The following is a 16,684-nucleotide window of genomic DNA, read 5'->3' as shown; positions in this document are numbered from 1 at the left end:
TATTTCCTCAGTAAGGGAATTGAATGACCTGCAATTACACATATGGATTGGGAGTGGGAGTGGGCAATTGCATGAAGACTTTTGCTGAAAACTTTTACTATTTCCCAAATGGAATGACTGGATAAATAAGCAACTTTTCTGGGAGAAAAATTGAGCCTCTTAGGAGAATCTTGAGAATATCTAATGAGGATGTGAAATTGTTTGAGGGATGTGAGTGATACGAGAACAAACCAAAGCACAAGCACAGCTATAGCTGAGATCGTGATGGGTTAGTGTGTAACTAGACATGCCAAGCTATACGGAGAAATAAACTCAGGCCAATATTTATTTTGTTACCTATAATAATTTCAATGTTACTTTTTTATGTCTTAGATTCTGAGTAGCATAGTTCTACTCTTCCCTCACGGAGCTCCTAATACCTGAATCCTTACTATTTCCTTTCTTCCTTACTGTTATTTTCATTTTCATCCAAAACAATGTTATTATCTCAGATTCAATCTAAACAAACATAGCATATCCTTGCTGAATCTGTGGATTTATGTTATCTTAATGAAAGATTGAAGAGTAGCCCATGGATAACATCTAATTCATATATCCTCCAGTCAAATTACAGTGTAATTATAAATGCAAAATTTTCTTAATTTACTGATTAAATCTATCAGGGTAAGTTATCCCATTTCAGGAAGCTGTTGATTCTAAAGTTGCTTCTAGAATCTTTCAGCAGCTTTAGAAGTTTAATCTGTGTCCATAGGTAGTTTGTTCATTTTGGCTAAAATGATTTAGTTCTTTGAAAACATAGTTTAAATGATACATATTGAATGATCCTTTTTTTTTTTGGTATGTTGTTAAATTCTATACGAGCTATTACTTTTAGTTCAACAACTGAACAGATATTAAATGGAGGGCACTGTGCCAGGCCCTGCAGGGAGATTTAGGGAAGATGTCATCTCAGTTTATGGGTGTGGTTGAACATGAATAATTCATTCCTCATTTTTGTTTTTGATATTTTTAATTATTATTTTTAATATGTTATTGGGGATAGATGTTACTTGCACAAGTACAAAGTTCAAAAGACAAAAAAGGAAAAAGTACGACAACTTCCCACTCCTTATCCACCAGGTACCCATTCACCTCCCTGGAGGAAACTGCTCTCTCCTTCCCAATGTAATCCATGCATTGAATCATGCACACGCATGTTCTTACCTCTATACGAAAGGTATCACCATATATGCTGTTTTGCATACTGCTTTTTAACTTAATAATATGTCTTGGAAATCTTGCCATTTCTGGAAATGTAGAGATGTCTCAGTCTTGCTAACAATTATAAAATATTTTGTTGCATGACAATGTCATACTCAAATTAACCATCCTCTGATTGAATGCATTTAGGTTTTTCCAGTCTTGTGCTATTATAGATAAGGCTTCCATGAGTTCCTTTGGAAATACATTGTTTTGTCCTGCACTTAACTTATTTTACCTTATTTTACATATAGGGTAATACAAAACTGTATCTACATGCCCTAAACATTTCCACAAATGGAGAAAACACTGGAATCACTCAGAATCTCTTTTCATTCTTTTGGTTTTAAAAGTTTTATCTTCTCAGTTTCCCTGGAAATGAATATTTCATTGAATTATTTTTTGTTTTTGAACTTCTCTGAAGGTTTAACTCAAGTATTTTGAAATTCCAGAAGCCCCCAACTGTAGCAGAGTATGGACATCTTTAACCAACAGCTCTGCCGGCCAGTGCTTCTCAGACTATCTGTGGTGAAGGATCAGTTCCTCTTTTTCTTTATTTTGTTTATTATTATTATTATTTTTTAAATGTCCAGTCTACCATAGACCAGAACCACTGTGTGGGTCACACTACATGCGACTGATCGCCTGAGAGAGAGGATGCTCAGGCTGGCCTCTGCCTTGTTCAGAGACAAGACACTGATCACATGCTCGGATGTGGTGTCAATGTTAAAGTTTCTAGCCACTCACTCTTAATTTCTTGCCCCAACCAGTTACCCTTTGTGGATGGACACTTTGTAGCAGTGTTGTAGGACCCAAGATTCAATTCCTCCTGATCATGATCTGTCTCAGCCTATAGTGGAAAAACACTGATGGAAGAACATCTTTCCTTGAATGGGCAAAGACAACACTCAATAAAGAACACATTTTGTTTTCAGTGTCTTAAATGCATTCTTTCCCGGGCACTTCATCCTCTAAAAATTATGTTCAATAGAAAAGTCACCATGGCCAAAATATATATTCATGATGATGACGATCGAGGCCTCTTATTCTATCTTTAAACAAACTCAGAATAGTGATTGGTCATGGAAAAACACATTACCTGAACTGAAGTAAATTGCAGGTCACTAGGGACTCCACTGAGAATATATTAATAATGACCACTTGAAAGTCCCAGAGACTCCTTTGTTAGAAGAGAGAAACTCAAAGACTCACCTTCTGTTTTTGAAATCGTTTTTGAAAAAAGAGAATCAAAATATGCATAAGCCATGGAGCTCTTATATGTGACTGCAAACGCCATTGCAGGAAGTTCTCAGGTGCTACCACCCCAGCAGGGATCCAGCAGGTCCTGGTTTTCTGTAACAAGTGAAAAGTGTGAAGGATTCAAAGGGCTGACTGTGCAGAACGCTGACCCCTTAATAAACTGGAACCCTAACTCGAGGAGAAAAAAGGCCTTTTCTATAGCAGAAACCACCCAGGTGAATGGATTCTCTCCTTTAACATCTGTGTAATTTGTATTATCCTCTTTCTTTTTTTTCTTGGAGAATCTGGCTCCAATCTTCCGGGGTTTGTTTCATTTTTTTTTTTTTTTGAGGGAGATTGTTCCTGCGCTAACATTTGTTTCCCATCTTCTTTTTTTTTTCTTTTTTCTCCCCAAAGCCCCAGTACATAGTTGTACATCATAGTTGTAGAGTTGTAGCTCTTCTATATGGGACGCTGCCTTAGAACGGTTTGCTGAGCGGTGTGTAGGTCCATGCCCAGGATCTGAAACAGTGAACCCCAGGCCGCCAAAGTGGAATGGCACGAACTTAACAGCTACACCACTGGGCTGGCCCCTGTATTAGCCTCTTTCATATCACAAGACAAAGAGCAACGTTAAGAAATAAATAAAACTCTCTGTAGTTTTTAACATATGGAGCCTGAGTACTGTGGGTTTTTTTTTTTTGCCACTCGGAGGTCAAAGGCCAAATTCTCACAATTCTCTGACTTGTCCACCTCCACCCCCAGCAGGGAATGATTTTTTGCCATTTGATTCCCCACACAAAACTGCTCAGTGAGAGTCATATTCCAGTTCTCATCTCTCTCTTTGAGGGATTCTCACTGAGAGATGAGAACTGGAATATATGTCTCTATAATATTTTAAACTTCTAAATGTATACTCCTCTGAAAGGCATTTCTTTAAATGTACTTATTTTTTTCAAAAAGGAATTTAAAAATATTGGATGAAATCCAATGTTTGAGGAAAATAAGGAAGATGAGGATGGGGGAGGGAGTTATGCCTTTTTGAGAGGCATAAGTAAATAAAAAATATATCTCCCGTAGGATTCCATGGAGGTCAGGAAACACGGGCTCTGTAGAGGAAGTGAGTTTTAGGAGTGAAAAATCACCTGTCTTCTAATTCAGCCAGTGGCCTGTATGCAGAAAGGCACAGGGTGGTGGTAATTGCCCAGAAGCCTGTCCAGAGTTGGGCATTGGGACTAGCAGTAAGGACTTTCTGCCCCAGGATCAGTGTGTTATTCTGGAGGCTAATGAGGCTCTGCTCTTCATTCCCAGCACCTAGGACAGTACCAGACTCATAAGAGGGACTCATGCCTTTTGAATGAACAGTCAGCTGTCTTCTCCTGCCTTTTCTCTTACCATCCAATCAACCATTTGGCCCAACGGATGGAAAGCCCATCCATTTTTATTTACTGCTTATCACCACCACAGTGATAACTCCTGACTCTATATCTTTACTTGCTCTTTCAATCAAGTGTTAGTCCCACATCTCCAGCTGCTTACCAGGCATTTGTATTAGAATATTTTACTATTGCCTGAAACTCAACATTTCTGAAGGAACTCATCTTCCTCTCTAAACCAACCCTGCCTCTTCAAATTTCCCCTGATGGCTAATCACCTTCCTAGTTATCCAAGTGCAAAATTTTGGAAGTAGATGAATCTCTGAATCCAACCAGTCACTGAATCCCTGAAGAAGTCTATCATCCATCCTTTCCTCTAAGGTTTTCTTGTCACTACACTAGTTAATTCTCTTACCTCCTCATTCCAAAATTCTTGCCATGGCTTCTTCCAAGTCCTTCCCAACTACTGATGCCAAATTTATCTTCCTTAACATTGACATCACAGCACTCACCTGCTCAACATACATTGTCATAATGTTCCACAATATTGAATTAAGATTTTTTTCTGCTAGCTTTCACGATCCTCTACTTACTATTTCCCAAAATACAGATACCTTCAGTTCTAGGCAGACTTACTTCCTCATCAACCATTCCATAATAAGAAATATATATTTGGTCTTCGACCCCATTCCTGGTGTAGAGTTCCTAAAATCCTTAGAATTCTCTTAGTGATGAGAGTGATAAAGCTGTCTTTTGTTATGTTAATAAGGTGACTTTTGGAAACCACCTAAGGAGAGACCTCCAGGGAGGAGATAGGGGCTGGAGGTTGAATCAATCACCAACTGCCAAAGATTTAATCAATCTTGCCTATGTAATGAAGCCTCCATAAAAACCCAAAAGAATGGGGTTCAGAAAGCTTCCAGTTTGGTGCAACTGTGGAGGTGCTGGAGAGGGCATGGAAGCTCTGTACCCTTTCCCCATACTTTGCCATGTGCATCTCTTCCCCCTGGCTGTCCTGAATTACATCCTTTTATAATAAACTAGTGATCTAGTAATTAAAATGTTTCTCTAAGTTCTGTGAGTTGCTCTAGCAAATTAATCGAACCAAAAGAGGCAGTCATGGGAACCTCCAATCTATAACCAGTTTGTCAGAAGTGCAAGTGACTACTTGGACTTAAGATTGGCATCTGAAGTTGGGGGAGGCAGTCTTGTAGGTCTGAACCATTAACCTGTGGGATCTGATGCTAACTCCAGGTAGATAGTGTCAGAACTGGGTTGAATTGTAGGACACCCAGCTGGTATCAGAGCATTGCTTTTTGGTGTGAGGAACCCCCAACCCCAATGGCAGAATTGGGTGCAGAACCCTCTTAACCATCCACCAGAAACTTTTCTGGTTCTGCTTTTACTAATATTTTCTCATCACTTGATTTCTCACCCATCACACATCCGAATGATACATATCCTCAAAATCCAGCTCAGACTCCTCTTCTTCCAGGGAGCCTTTTCTCTCTATTCCATCCTTCAGTGTTTCCCTTTTGTGGGCATGTTTAGAGGTGAGACAAGGACAGTGAGGGGACCCAAAATTGCATACAGCAGCCACAACATTGACCAGTGTTTGCTGGAAGCTCAAGGGATCACAAAGTGCTTCCTCTTGCATTTGTTCTTATTTAATATCTCAAGGACTAGTCAAAAGAATTAGGAATATTTGGTCCAAGCAAAAGATGGCTTTGTCTGGGCTCATGAAAGTTATTCTTAGTTTTTAAGAGGACTACTGTGTGGAGAAATTCTGGTTCTGGTTAGCTCCAGAACCTTAGTCCTATGTGAAACCAGGATTCAGTGGGTTAAATTACCAAAATTCAGAAACTTCAAATGAGTGTAATGAGATTTCCAGTGAGGTGAAACTTTCTTTTTTTGATAGAGAAACTTGACATGGGGAACTTTTCAAAGTGACTGAAAGCTGTCAGGGTGGAAAAGGTGGCCCTGAGATAAGCCCAGTAGCAGGAAAGGTCATCAGCAAGTTGGCTAAAGTAAACTCACTGTGAGGATCAAAAGAGATGAGGTCAGAGGGCTGACCCTTGCATAGTATCATGTGGTTAAAAGGGAGCAGTGCTTCTGAGTCCATGAGGGGTGCCCAGCTGGACCTGTCCTACACCAGCCATTCTGCTGTCAGTCTTGTACCTGTGGGTACAGAAGAACTGCAACATCACTTTGGTGGGGTGCAACCGTTGTCACTCCTATAATTGCAGAACCCTTGCAGACTGAACTGAGGTCCATGCCAGTGTGGGGTGATGACCACCACATGGCTCAGAAGTGACAAGAGCTGATGACATGATGTGGGTGGCAGTGGTGGTGAGGAGAATTCCTTTACAGACTTCCTGAGTATCAGTTGTGACCAGTGCTGTGCCTAGAATTTCCTCATGGAAGGGGCTTGGGGCTACCATCTCGTTGGAAGGTGGAGTGTGTGTGGGATTGAGTTGTACCTTGTGTGATATTAAGAAAATGTCTGTAGTCTCTGTCAAAGCATGGGGGTATGGAGGGAGATTATGGGGCCACTCAATGTCTCCCATCCACCCTCCAAGGCCTCCAAGACTAGAATAACAGTGCTCTGGATGGAAGGAATGATTAGAACTTGCCCTTTGGCTGTGACCAGTGGCAATGATATTGGTCAGGCAGAAGTCATATAATACTTCTGCCTTAAGAGGTACTATCTGAGTTACGGTAAGCTAAGCCGCTGTAACAAATTAGAGTCCAAATTGTATAATGGCTCAAATGCTATAGTAGTTTATTTCTTGCTCACATAGCAGTGTAAAGTCGCTGTTCCTGGTCAGCAGGTGTCTCTCCTTTGTGCAGTGGTTCAGAAATCAAAGTGTATTTCACCTAGACCCTCAGAGACATTTGTATTAGGTAGAAGAAGGGGAAAGAACAAAGGAGAAGCATTGCTTTATAAAGCCTGGCCCCGAAGTGGTACACATTATTTCTATACATATTCCATTGGTGAAAACTAGTGTTAGGTCCACCTAACTTCAAGGGAGTCTGAGAAATGTAATATAGTCACATGTCTGTTACAATCCTGTTAATAAGGAGAGAATGTGTTTGGACATGTGTCTAGCAGTGTTTACCACAGGAGCTATCTGGGTTCTGGTGTCAGCAGGGAGATGGGAACAGAGGGACTGGCTCTTGAGGCAGGAGTAAGTCTCAGCATTAATCTTGCTGGATCAGGGGATGGAGTTCCCAGGGAAGGGGCCTGGGCTTCTGGTCCATGTGGGCTTGTGGGATTTCCAGTGTTGTGTGGGTCATTCCTGGCAGCCTGGAATACAGTGTGGATTGGCCAGACTCTAAAGCTGGGCAATCCAGTCATTCAAGGAACACTTTTCTAAAAATTAGCACTCTCAGAAATAGGCTGTGAGTTGCTTTGGTGGGTGTGGGGTTCCCCTTAACTGGAGATAAAAATATATGGATGTAGCCAGGATCAGACTGGTTGGACAAGAAGAATTCTAAGACCCTATGAGCACTAACTCTTCGATCCTGTAATTCTGTATATTTATAAACAATGTAAGGCTTTCAGTGGATTTCTCAGCAGAAACCCTACAGGCTAGGAGAGAGTGGAATGATATATTCAAAATTATGAAAGACAAAACGTTTCAGCCAAGAATATTCTATCCAGCAAAAATATCCCTCAGATATGATGGAGAAATAAAAACTTTCCCAGGTAAACAAAAGCTGAGAGAGTTCATTGCTACAAGAACTTCCCCAACAAGATTTGATCAAGAAGGCCCTCATACTTGAAAAAACAAAGAAGAAAAGAATTACAAAGCCTTGAGCAAGGAGATAAATAGGCAGACAAATTCAGAAAATTGCAACTTTCTATCAGAACAGATTAGCAAACACTTAATTATAACTCTAAAGATAAAGGGAAGGAAAATATTTAAAGTAAATATATTCACTTTATTTTAACCAAAAATTCAGAAAACATAACAGAATAAGTAGTGACAACAACAACTTAGAAGGGGAAGGGGAAAGGGATGAAACCTACTTAGACTAAGGGAATAACAGGCTATCGGAGAATAGACTATCTCATCTATAAGATCTTTTATACAAACTATGTGGTAACCACTAAACACAAAATCAAAACAAAGACACAAATGATAAATAAAGAGAAAACTGAGAAAACCATCATAGATAGCCACCAAACTGAATTGGAAATATGAAATACATGGGATGAGAAACAAGGGAAATACATAAAAACTGAAAAAACAGTGATAAAATGGCAGCATTAAGCCCTCATATATCAATAATAACTCTAAATGTAAATGAATTGAATTCTTCAATCAAAAGACACAGAGTGGCTGCATGGCTTAAAAAACAAGACCCAACAATTTGCTGCCTCTAGGAAACATGTCTCAGCTCCAAAGACAAACACAGGCTTAGAGTGAGTGGATGGAAGATGATACTCCAAGCTAATGGCAAACAAAAGAAAGCAGGTATTGCCATACTTATATTAGACAAAGTAGATTTCAAGATAAAAAAGACAATGAGAGACAAAGAGGGGTAGTATAGAATGATGAAAGGGACACTCCACCAAGAGAACATAACACATATAAATATATATGCACCTAACACCAAAGTACATAAAACAACTATTAACTGACTTCAGAGACATTAACCACAACACAATAATAGTAGGGGACCTTAACACCCCACTGTCATCAATGGAAGGATCATCCTGACAGAAAGTCAGCAAGGAAATAGTTTATCTAAAGGAAAACGTAGACCAGATGGACTTAACAGATATATAAAGAACACTCCATCCAAAATCAGCAGAATATACTTTCTTCTCAAGTGCACATGGAACATTCTCAAAGATAGACCATATATTGGGAAACAAGGCAAGACTCAATAAATTTAAGAAGATTGAAATAACATCAAGCATCTTTTCCAACCATAATGCCATGAAGCTAGAAATCAACTACAGGAACAAAAGCTGTGAAAGTGACCAAGATGTGGAGACTAAACAACATGCTACTGAACAACCAATGGATCATTGAAGAAATTAAAGGAGAAATCAAAGAGCATCAGGAGACAAATGAAAATGAAAATACACCATACCATCTCCTATGAGATGCAGCAAGAGCAGTCCTAAGAGGGAAATTCATACCAGTACAGGCCCAACTTAACAAACAAGGAAAATCTCAAATAAGCCATCTTAAACTACACCCAACAGAATTAGAAAAAGAAGAACAAACAAAGCCAAAAGTCAGCACAAGGAGGGAAATAATAAAAATTAGAGCAGAAATAAGTGAAACGAAACAAGAACAACAAGAACAAAACAGTAGAAAGGATCAATGAAACTAAGAGCTTGTTCTTTGATAAGATAAATGAAATTGACAAACATTTAGCCATACTCACTAAGAAAAAAGGAGAGAAGGCTCAAATAAATAAAATTAGAAATGAAAGAGGAGAAATTACAATGGATACCACAGAAACAAAGGATTATAAGAGAATATTATGAAAAACTATATGCCAACAAGTTGGACAATCTAGAAGAAATAAATAAATTCTTACACTTAAACAACTGCCCAAATCTGAACCAAGAAGAAATAGAGAATCAGAATAGACCAATCACAAGTAAAGAGATGGAAATAGTAATCAAAAACCTCCCCAAAAATAAAAGTCTGGGACCAGATGGCTTCTCTGAAGAATTCAACCAAACATTCAAAGAAGATTTAGTACCCATCTTCCTCAAACTATTCCAAAAGTAATGGAAAAATACCCCATGATCAAGTGGGATTTAGATCAAGGACGCAGGGATAGTTCAACATCTGCAAATCACTCAATATGATGCACCACATTAGCAAAATGAAGAATAAAAATCACATGATCATCTCAATAAACACTGAGAAAGCATTGGACAAGATCCAACATCCATTTATGATAAAAACTCTGAATAAAATGAATATAGAAGGAATGTACCTCAACACAATAAAGGACATATATGACAAACCCAGAGCCAACATCATACTCAATGGTGAAAAACTGAAAGCCATCCCCCTGAGATAAGGAAAATGACAAGGGTGCCCACTCTTGCCACTCTTATTTAACACAGCACTGGAGGTTTTGGCCAGAGCAATTAGGCAAGAAAAAGAAATAAAAAGTATCCATATTGGCAAGGAGGAAGTGAAACTCTCACTGTTTGCAAACGATATAGTATTATATGTAGAAAACTCTAAAGATTCCATTGGAAAACTATTAGAAATAATCAACAATTACAGCAAAGTTGCAGGGTCCAACATCAACTTACAAAAATCAGTTGCATTTGTATACACTAATAATGAACTAACAGAAAGAGAACTGAAGAATACAATCCCATTTCCAATTGCAACAAAAATAGTAAAATATCTAGGAATAAATTTAACCAAGGAGGTGAAAGACCTATACACTGAAAATTATAAGACATTATTGAAAGAAATTGATGATGACATAAAAAAATGGAAAGATATTCCATGCACATGGATTGGAAGAATAAACATAGTTAAAATGTCCATATTACCTAAAACAATCTACAGATTCAATGCAATTCCAATCAGAATCCCAATGACATTCTTCACAGAAATAGAACAAAGAATCCTAAAATTTATGTGGAACAACAAAAGACACCGAATAGCTAAAGAAATTCTGAGAAAGAAGAACAAAGCTGGAGGCATCACAATCCCTGACTTCAAAATAAACTACAAAGCTATAGTAATCAAAACAGCATTGTACTGATAGAAAAACAGACACACAGATCAATGGAACAGAATTGAAAGCCCAGAAATAAAACTACACATATACGGACAGCTAATCTTTGACAAAGGAGTTAAGAACATATAATGGAGAAAGAACAGTCTCTTCAAAAAATGGTGTTGGGAAAACTGGACAGCTACATTCAAAAGAATGAAGGTAGACCATTATTTTTCACCATACACAGAAATTAACTCAAAATGGATTAAAGACTGGAAGGTATGACATAAAACCATAAAACTTCTAGAAGAATATATAGGCAGTACACTCTTTGACATCAATCTTAGAAGGATCTTTTTGAAACCCATGCCTACTTGGATAAGAGAAACAAAAGAAAAGATAAACAAATGGGACTATATCAGACTAAAAACCTACTGCAAAACAAAGGAAACCGTGAACAAAATGAGAAGACAACCCACCAACTGGGATAAAATATTTGCAAACCATGTATCCAACAAGAGGTTAATCTCCAAAATATATAAAGAACTCATACAACTCAACAACAACAACAAAAAAACAAAACAACCCAATCAAAAAATGGGCTGAGAATATGAAAGGACATTTTTCCAAAGAAGATATATGGATGGCCAACAGGCACATGAAAAGATGTTCAACATCACTAATCATTAGGGAAATGCAAATCAAAACTACAATGAGATATCACATTATACCCTTTAGAATGGCTATAATTACCAGGACAAAAAACAACAAATGTCGGAGAGGATGTGGAGAAAAGTGAACACTCATACACTACTGGTGGGAGTGCCAACTGGTACAACCACTATGGAAAACAGTACGGAAATTTCTCAAACAGTTAAAAATTGAAATACCATATGACCCAGCTATTCCACTACTGGGTATTTATCCAAAGAAATGAAATCAACAATTCAAAGAGACTTATGCACCCCTATGTTCATTGCAGCATTATTCACAATAGCCAAGACATGGAAGCAAACCAAGTGCCCACCGACTGATGAATGGATAAAGAAGATGTGGTATATGTACACCATGGAATATTACTCAGCCATAAAAAAGACAAAATCGTCCCATTTGCAACAACGTGGATCGACGTTGAGGGTATGATGTTAAGTGAAATAAGCCAGACAGAGAAAGAGAATTACTGCAAGATTTCTCTCATATGTGGAAGGTAAACAAACACATGGATAAAAAGAACAGATTAGTGGTTACCAGAGGGGAAGGGGGCTGAAGGGTGGGCGAAAGGGGTAAAGGGGCACATTTGTATGGTGACAGATAAAAATTAGACTACTGGTGGTGAGCACGATGCAGTCTATACAGAAATTGATAAATAATAATGTACACTCGAAATTACACAATGGTATAAACTTTTGTGATTACAATAAAATAATTGGGAAAAAACAATCCTGAGAGGAGGAGATTCTCCTGGATTATGTGGGTGTGCCCAATGTAATCACAAGGTTGCTTAGAAGAGGGAGACAGGAGGATCAGAATCAGAAGTAGGAGATGTGGCGATGGAAGCAGAAGCTGAAATGTTGCCCTTTGATGATGGAAAAAGGGCTTCAAGCCAAGGAATGCTGGTGGCCCCTTGAAGCTGGAAAAAGCAAGGAAATGGGATCTCCCCGAGATCCTCCAGAAGAAAGGCAGCTGTGTCGACACTGTTATCTTAGAAGCTGTTCAGACTTCTGACCTCTAGAACTGTAGGATAACAAATTTGCATTGTCTTAAGTCACTACGTTGTGGTCATTTATTACAGCAGCAATGGGAAACTAGTGCAAGCTCTAAGATTCCTTCTAGAATTAAAACGATGTGATTCTCTACCTCCAGTATGTTAATTTATCCTTGAATGGAATAAAAAAACTTTGAAGGCAGGGACTACTTCGAAGGGTTAATCTTCTGTACTCCAGCACATAATTAAAGGAGCTCAATAATTATTGTTGATCGTTTTCAGCTTTATTGAGGTATAATTGACAAAATTGTAAGATATATTTAAAGTGTACAATGTGATGATTTCATATACGTATACATTGTGAAAGGATTCCCCCACCGAGTTAATTTTTTTTTTTTTTTTGGTGAGAACACTTAAGTTCTACTCTCTTAGCAGATTTCAATTACACAGTGCGGTGTTATCGGCTATAGTCACCGTGTTTTACATCAGATCCTCAGACCTAACTCATCTTATAGCTGAGAGTTGGAACCCTTTTACCAACGTCTCCGTATGTCCCCCGCTCCTGGCAGTGACTCTTCTGCTCTCTGTTTCTGTGAGCTCGACTGTTTTTTTGGTGACTTTTGAAAAGCATCTGGGGAAAGCAGAGAAGCCATGGTGAGTATCAAGCCTTTGCAGGAGCTCAGAAGCGAGATAAGCAGCAGAGGGCTTTTCCAGGCACTTCTCGGTCTCTCAGTGCTGGTCAGGCTCCGGCATCGTTCTTTCCCGCATCGTCGGGGCTTCACATTTATGGGCTCAGCTCGTCATTTTCTCTAGAGCTGGTCCCGATGCTCGACAGAAGGGATTTCTGAGGCTCTGCCGAGTGTGGAGGACACAGCTGTAAGTCATCCTCGCCCCCAGTGTGGCTCTGACCTGTATTCTGACAGCTGGACACTTGCCTCTGTGGTATGGTAAAAATATTTGGTTTGTGTCCCTTGTTTCTGACGCACAGCTCCTAAAACTCTTGGAATCTCCTGAGTGATGAGTGTCTTTGGTGTGCTAATGAGATGACTGGCTGAGGGGCTGCTAGCTTCAGGATGGGGACTCATTGCCATGGAAATCAGTCTTGATTAGAAGCTTGGAACTTTTAGCCCCAGCTCTTGACCTCTGAGGAGGGAGAGAGGCTGGAGATTGAGTTAGTCACCAGTGGCCACAGTAATGGAACCTCCAAAAGAACCGCTAAACGAAGGATTTGGGGAGCTTCCGAGTTGGCGAACACATCCACCTGCTGGGAGGGTGGCGCACTCCAACTCCACCGAGATCGAGGCTCCTGTGCTTCAGACTCTTCTGGACCTCGCCCTATGGATCTTTTCATCTGGCTGTTCATTTGTATCTTTTATAGTAAATTTAATAGTAAGTACAACATTTTCCTGAGTTCTGTGATTCCTTCTAGCAAATTTTCAAAATTGCAGAGGAGGAGATTGTGAGAGCCCCTGACTTTGTGGCCAAGTCAGACAGAAGTGCAGGTAACCTGGGGACCCAGTACCTGCAACTGGTTTCTGAAGTGAGGTCAGTCTTGTGGGGCTGAGTCCTTACCTTGTGGAGTCTGACGCTAATTCCAGGTAGTGTCAATATTGAATTGAATTGTAGGGCACCCAGTTGGTGTTGAAGAACTGGAGAATTGGTTGATGTGCACCAATCAGCCTCTATCCCTAGATGTGGTGTTTACCCTGAGCTCTAGTTCTGTTGCCCAAGTCTCTCATCCAAGTCCAGATTTGTTAGCTGGCCTAGCTGCCAGCCCCTGCACACCACAGCTTCTGCCTTGCTCCTGCCAAGCCCTCTAAGACCTAAGATTTTGGCTTCGACCATCAGCCCAATGGCTGGGTCCCTGTTGCCTGACGACAGACATCCCTGAGCCTGACTCCTGGTTGGTCCACTATCCCATTTCTTACCACTGTCCTCTGTTTGCATCATTAGGACACCTTTTCCCTCCATTAGAACTACTCGAAGCTGCCTGCTTTATCACATCTCTCCTGCTCTGCATGCAGATAGCACACTCAGCTTTCCAGAGAGGGCTTCCAGCACCTGTGGAGGGCCTGCCCCATTGGACCTTAGCCCCCTAGCAGGCAAGGTCAGCTCCTGGTTCTGGACCCTCACACCGTGTCCCAAGGCATCACAGCCAACAGAGCTATGCCCCACTGGATTCTGAGAAATGATGTCAGCAGTGAACTTGACCATCCCAGGACCTGATCACATTAAGCTCTTTAGTGCCCGGGCTTGGCACGCATTTTAGCTTTGAGGGTCATAGGGCTGTCATTGCAAGCCCAAGATATAGGCAGAAAGGGACAGGAAGTCAGGGAAAAATAAAGAGATTAAGGAAGTGGGAAAGGGATGGAGCAAATGTGCACATTGAAGGGTGTCCCACAGCCTTGATTTCTGGTGCCTCCCATGGGACCTATTTTACTGGATCCTCAACTGACCAACAAGCTCTCATTGGAACACGAGCACCACCTGCTCAACTGCAGGCGAAGGCTGCTCTCAAAAAGCAAGAACAGAGTCATGTATGGAATCTAGTTCCCCTTTTGGCAAAGAGGGTGGAGTGGGGAGAACATGGAGATTGGCTTCAAACAAATCTGAGTTTGCTTCTCAGCTCTGCTCCTTTAGAGTAGATTCACTTTGGGCAAACACCCTGACATTTCGAAGCCTCAGTTATCTCATTTCCAATATGGGGATAACACCAATTTATAATGAGATAAGGCATGTAAACACCCGTAGGAATGCTTGGCATAAACCAGGTGCCCAATAGATGGTGACTCGGTGCCCTTTCTTCCTTGGCACTCTTCCCTGTCAGCACCAGGGCAGACCAGTCTTGGTGACTTTGCAGAACCATTGCTGCTTTTCCTGGATGGTGACTTGAAGCGGCAGATTCCTGCATGCTGCCCAGGGTCCAGGTGTTCCATGGTCAGCCTGTGTGGGGCTGCTACAACTGGCTCAATTGCCTGTGTGTCTCTTAAAGGAAGCTCTTGCATACACATGTGCTCATCAGTCTGGGCTGGCATATATCAGTCTTCGTAGGTATCCAACATCCAGGCGCATTGTCATCGACACTGCTGGGAAAAGGGAGAAGCAGGCAACCCACATCCTCTGCTCCCTGTCCTCCTAGACCTTGGGAATTGCTCTGGAAATCAGGTGAGTCTTTCCAGGAGGAGTAAGTATTGCAAGGGTGGCAGGTTACATTACAGCATTTATATTCATGTGCACATGTTCACATCAACATCCAACAAATATTTATTGGGCTTCTGCTCCATGCCAACCACTGTGCTGGGTGTGAGGGACGCAATGGTGAGCAAGATACGTATCATTTTCTCTTCTTACAGGGAAACACAGAGAGCAGAAAAACAGTCTGTCTACCTTTAAAAGCTGGAGACAGGTGAAGAGCTTTCTGATACAGAGTGAGAAATAGGTAATTATTTGTGAATAGGGCACCTTCTATTTTGCTATTTGCTAAGAGCATACCTTTTCAAAACTCGTTTTTCTACCCCGTGTGATCAAAGACACTTAGTAATTTGGATTTGAGGTGAACAAGCAACTGTCTCTTGGCGAGAACTTGTGTGGTTCTGGTTTGGAGAGATCTGCTATGGAAATGCATGGGCCAGCCCCAGGAGAGCACCGCTGACGGCGAGGGCACTGCTCCCTTCCAGGGGGCTCCAGCTGGACCAGACTTGGGACTTGTGGCCTTTTTGGTGTAAAGGTATTGTCACCACTGTCATTAGGAGGGAGCCTTGTCTAAAGGCTAAAACACAGACGTGGGATTTAGCTCTCATACATCCTTGGCTCTTCTCTGCCAATATCCAATGTGGAGCTTAAGTCAACCTCACCCTGCCTCAGTTCCCCCTCCCTGTAAAAGCAGAGAGCCAGCCAAGGGCTTGAGAGTCAGAAAATGTGTATTCTAATCCTGGCTCCACCATGTAGAGTTGAGAGCAGTTTAATCTTGAAACCTCTGTTTCTTTCTCTTATAGGTTGTTAAAGTCTCTCTACTAGAGTTTGCAGTCCTCGAAATCGGAAACAGGACTTATCTCTTCAGCCTCTTGTAGAATAAGCCCCCGAATCATGACTGTTGAATAAATGAACGAACCACTACACTTAAGTTTGACTTCATCTGTTTCAAGTGCCTTGGGGCCATGAATCAACACCTGAATGGACGTGCCAATGGTCTTCAAAGGCGCTGCTGGGTTTCTTAGAAAGATGGGCATGTCATTGAGGTTTGGTGTTCCCTTGGGAGAATGTACACACAGTCAGCTCACGTTTATTTCATGTGGATCATCTTCCTCTCTCAAAGGCCATCCCCAACATTGCTTCCTTCCTCTTGTTGGACCCACCCCTCTCCTGGACCCCACCATTTGAGCATCTCGAGGTGTGTTTTCTCTGCCAA

At 40.9% G+C, this 16,684-nt stretch overlaps 1 long non-coding RNA gene across 1 annotated transcript; it reads left to right on the top strand.

Moving 5' to 3' along the window:
• The first annotated feature begins 15,323 nt into the window (after positions 1 to 15,323).
• LOC131419764 (uncharacterized) lies at positions 15,324 to 16,350 on the top strand. Its single transcript, XR_009223336.1, has 4 exons — positions 15,324 to 15,441; positions 15,630 to 15,715; positions 15,807 to 16,003; positions 16,272 to 16,350. It is a non-coding gene; the product is annotated as an uncharacterized LOC131419764 (long non-coding RNA).
• The last annotated feature ends 334 nt before the right edge of the window (positions 16,351 to 16,684 follow it).

Source organism: Diceros bicornis, chromosome 22 (genome assembly GCF_020826845.1).
Source record: "Diceros bicornis minor isolate mBicDic1 chromosome 22, mDicBic1.mat.cur, whole genome shotgun sequence".
NCBI classification, from domain to species: domain Eukaryota; kingdom Metazoa; phylum Chordata; class Mammalia; order Perissodactyla; family Rhinocerotidae; genus Diceros; species Diceros bicornis.
The sequence above is the reverse complement of the archived record's forward strand: the minus strand, read 5'-3'. Positions and strand labels throughout refer to the sequence as shown.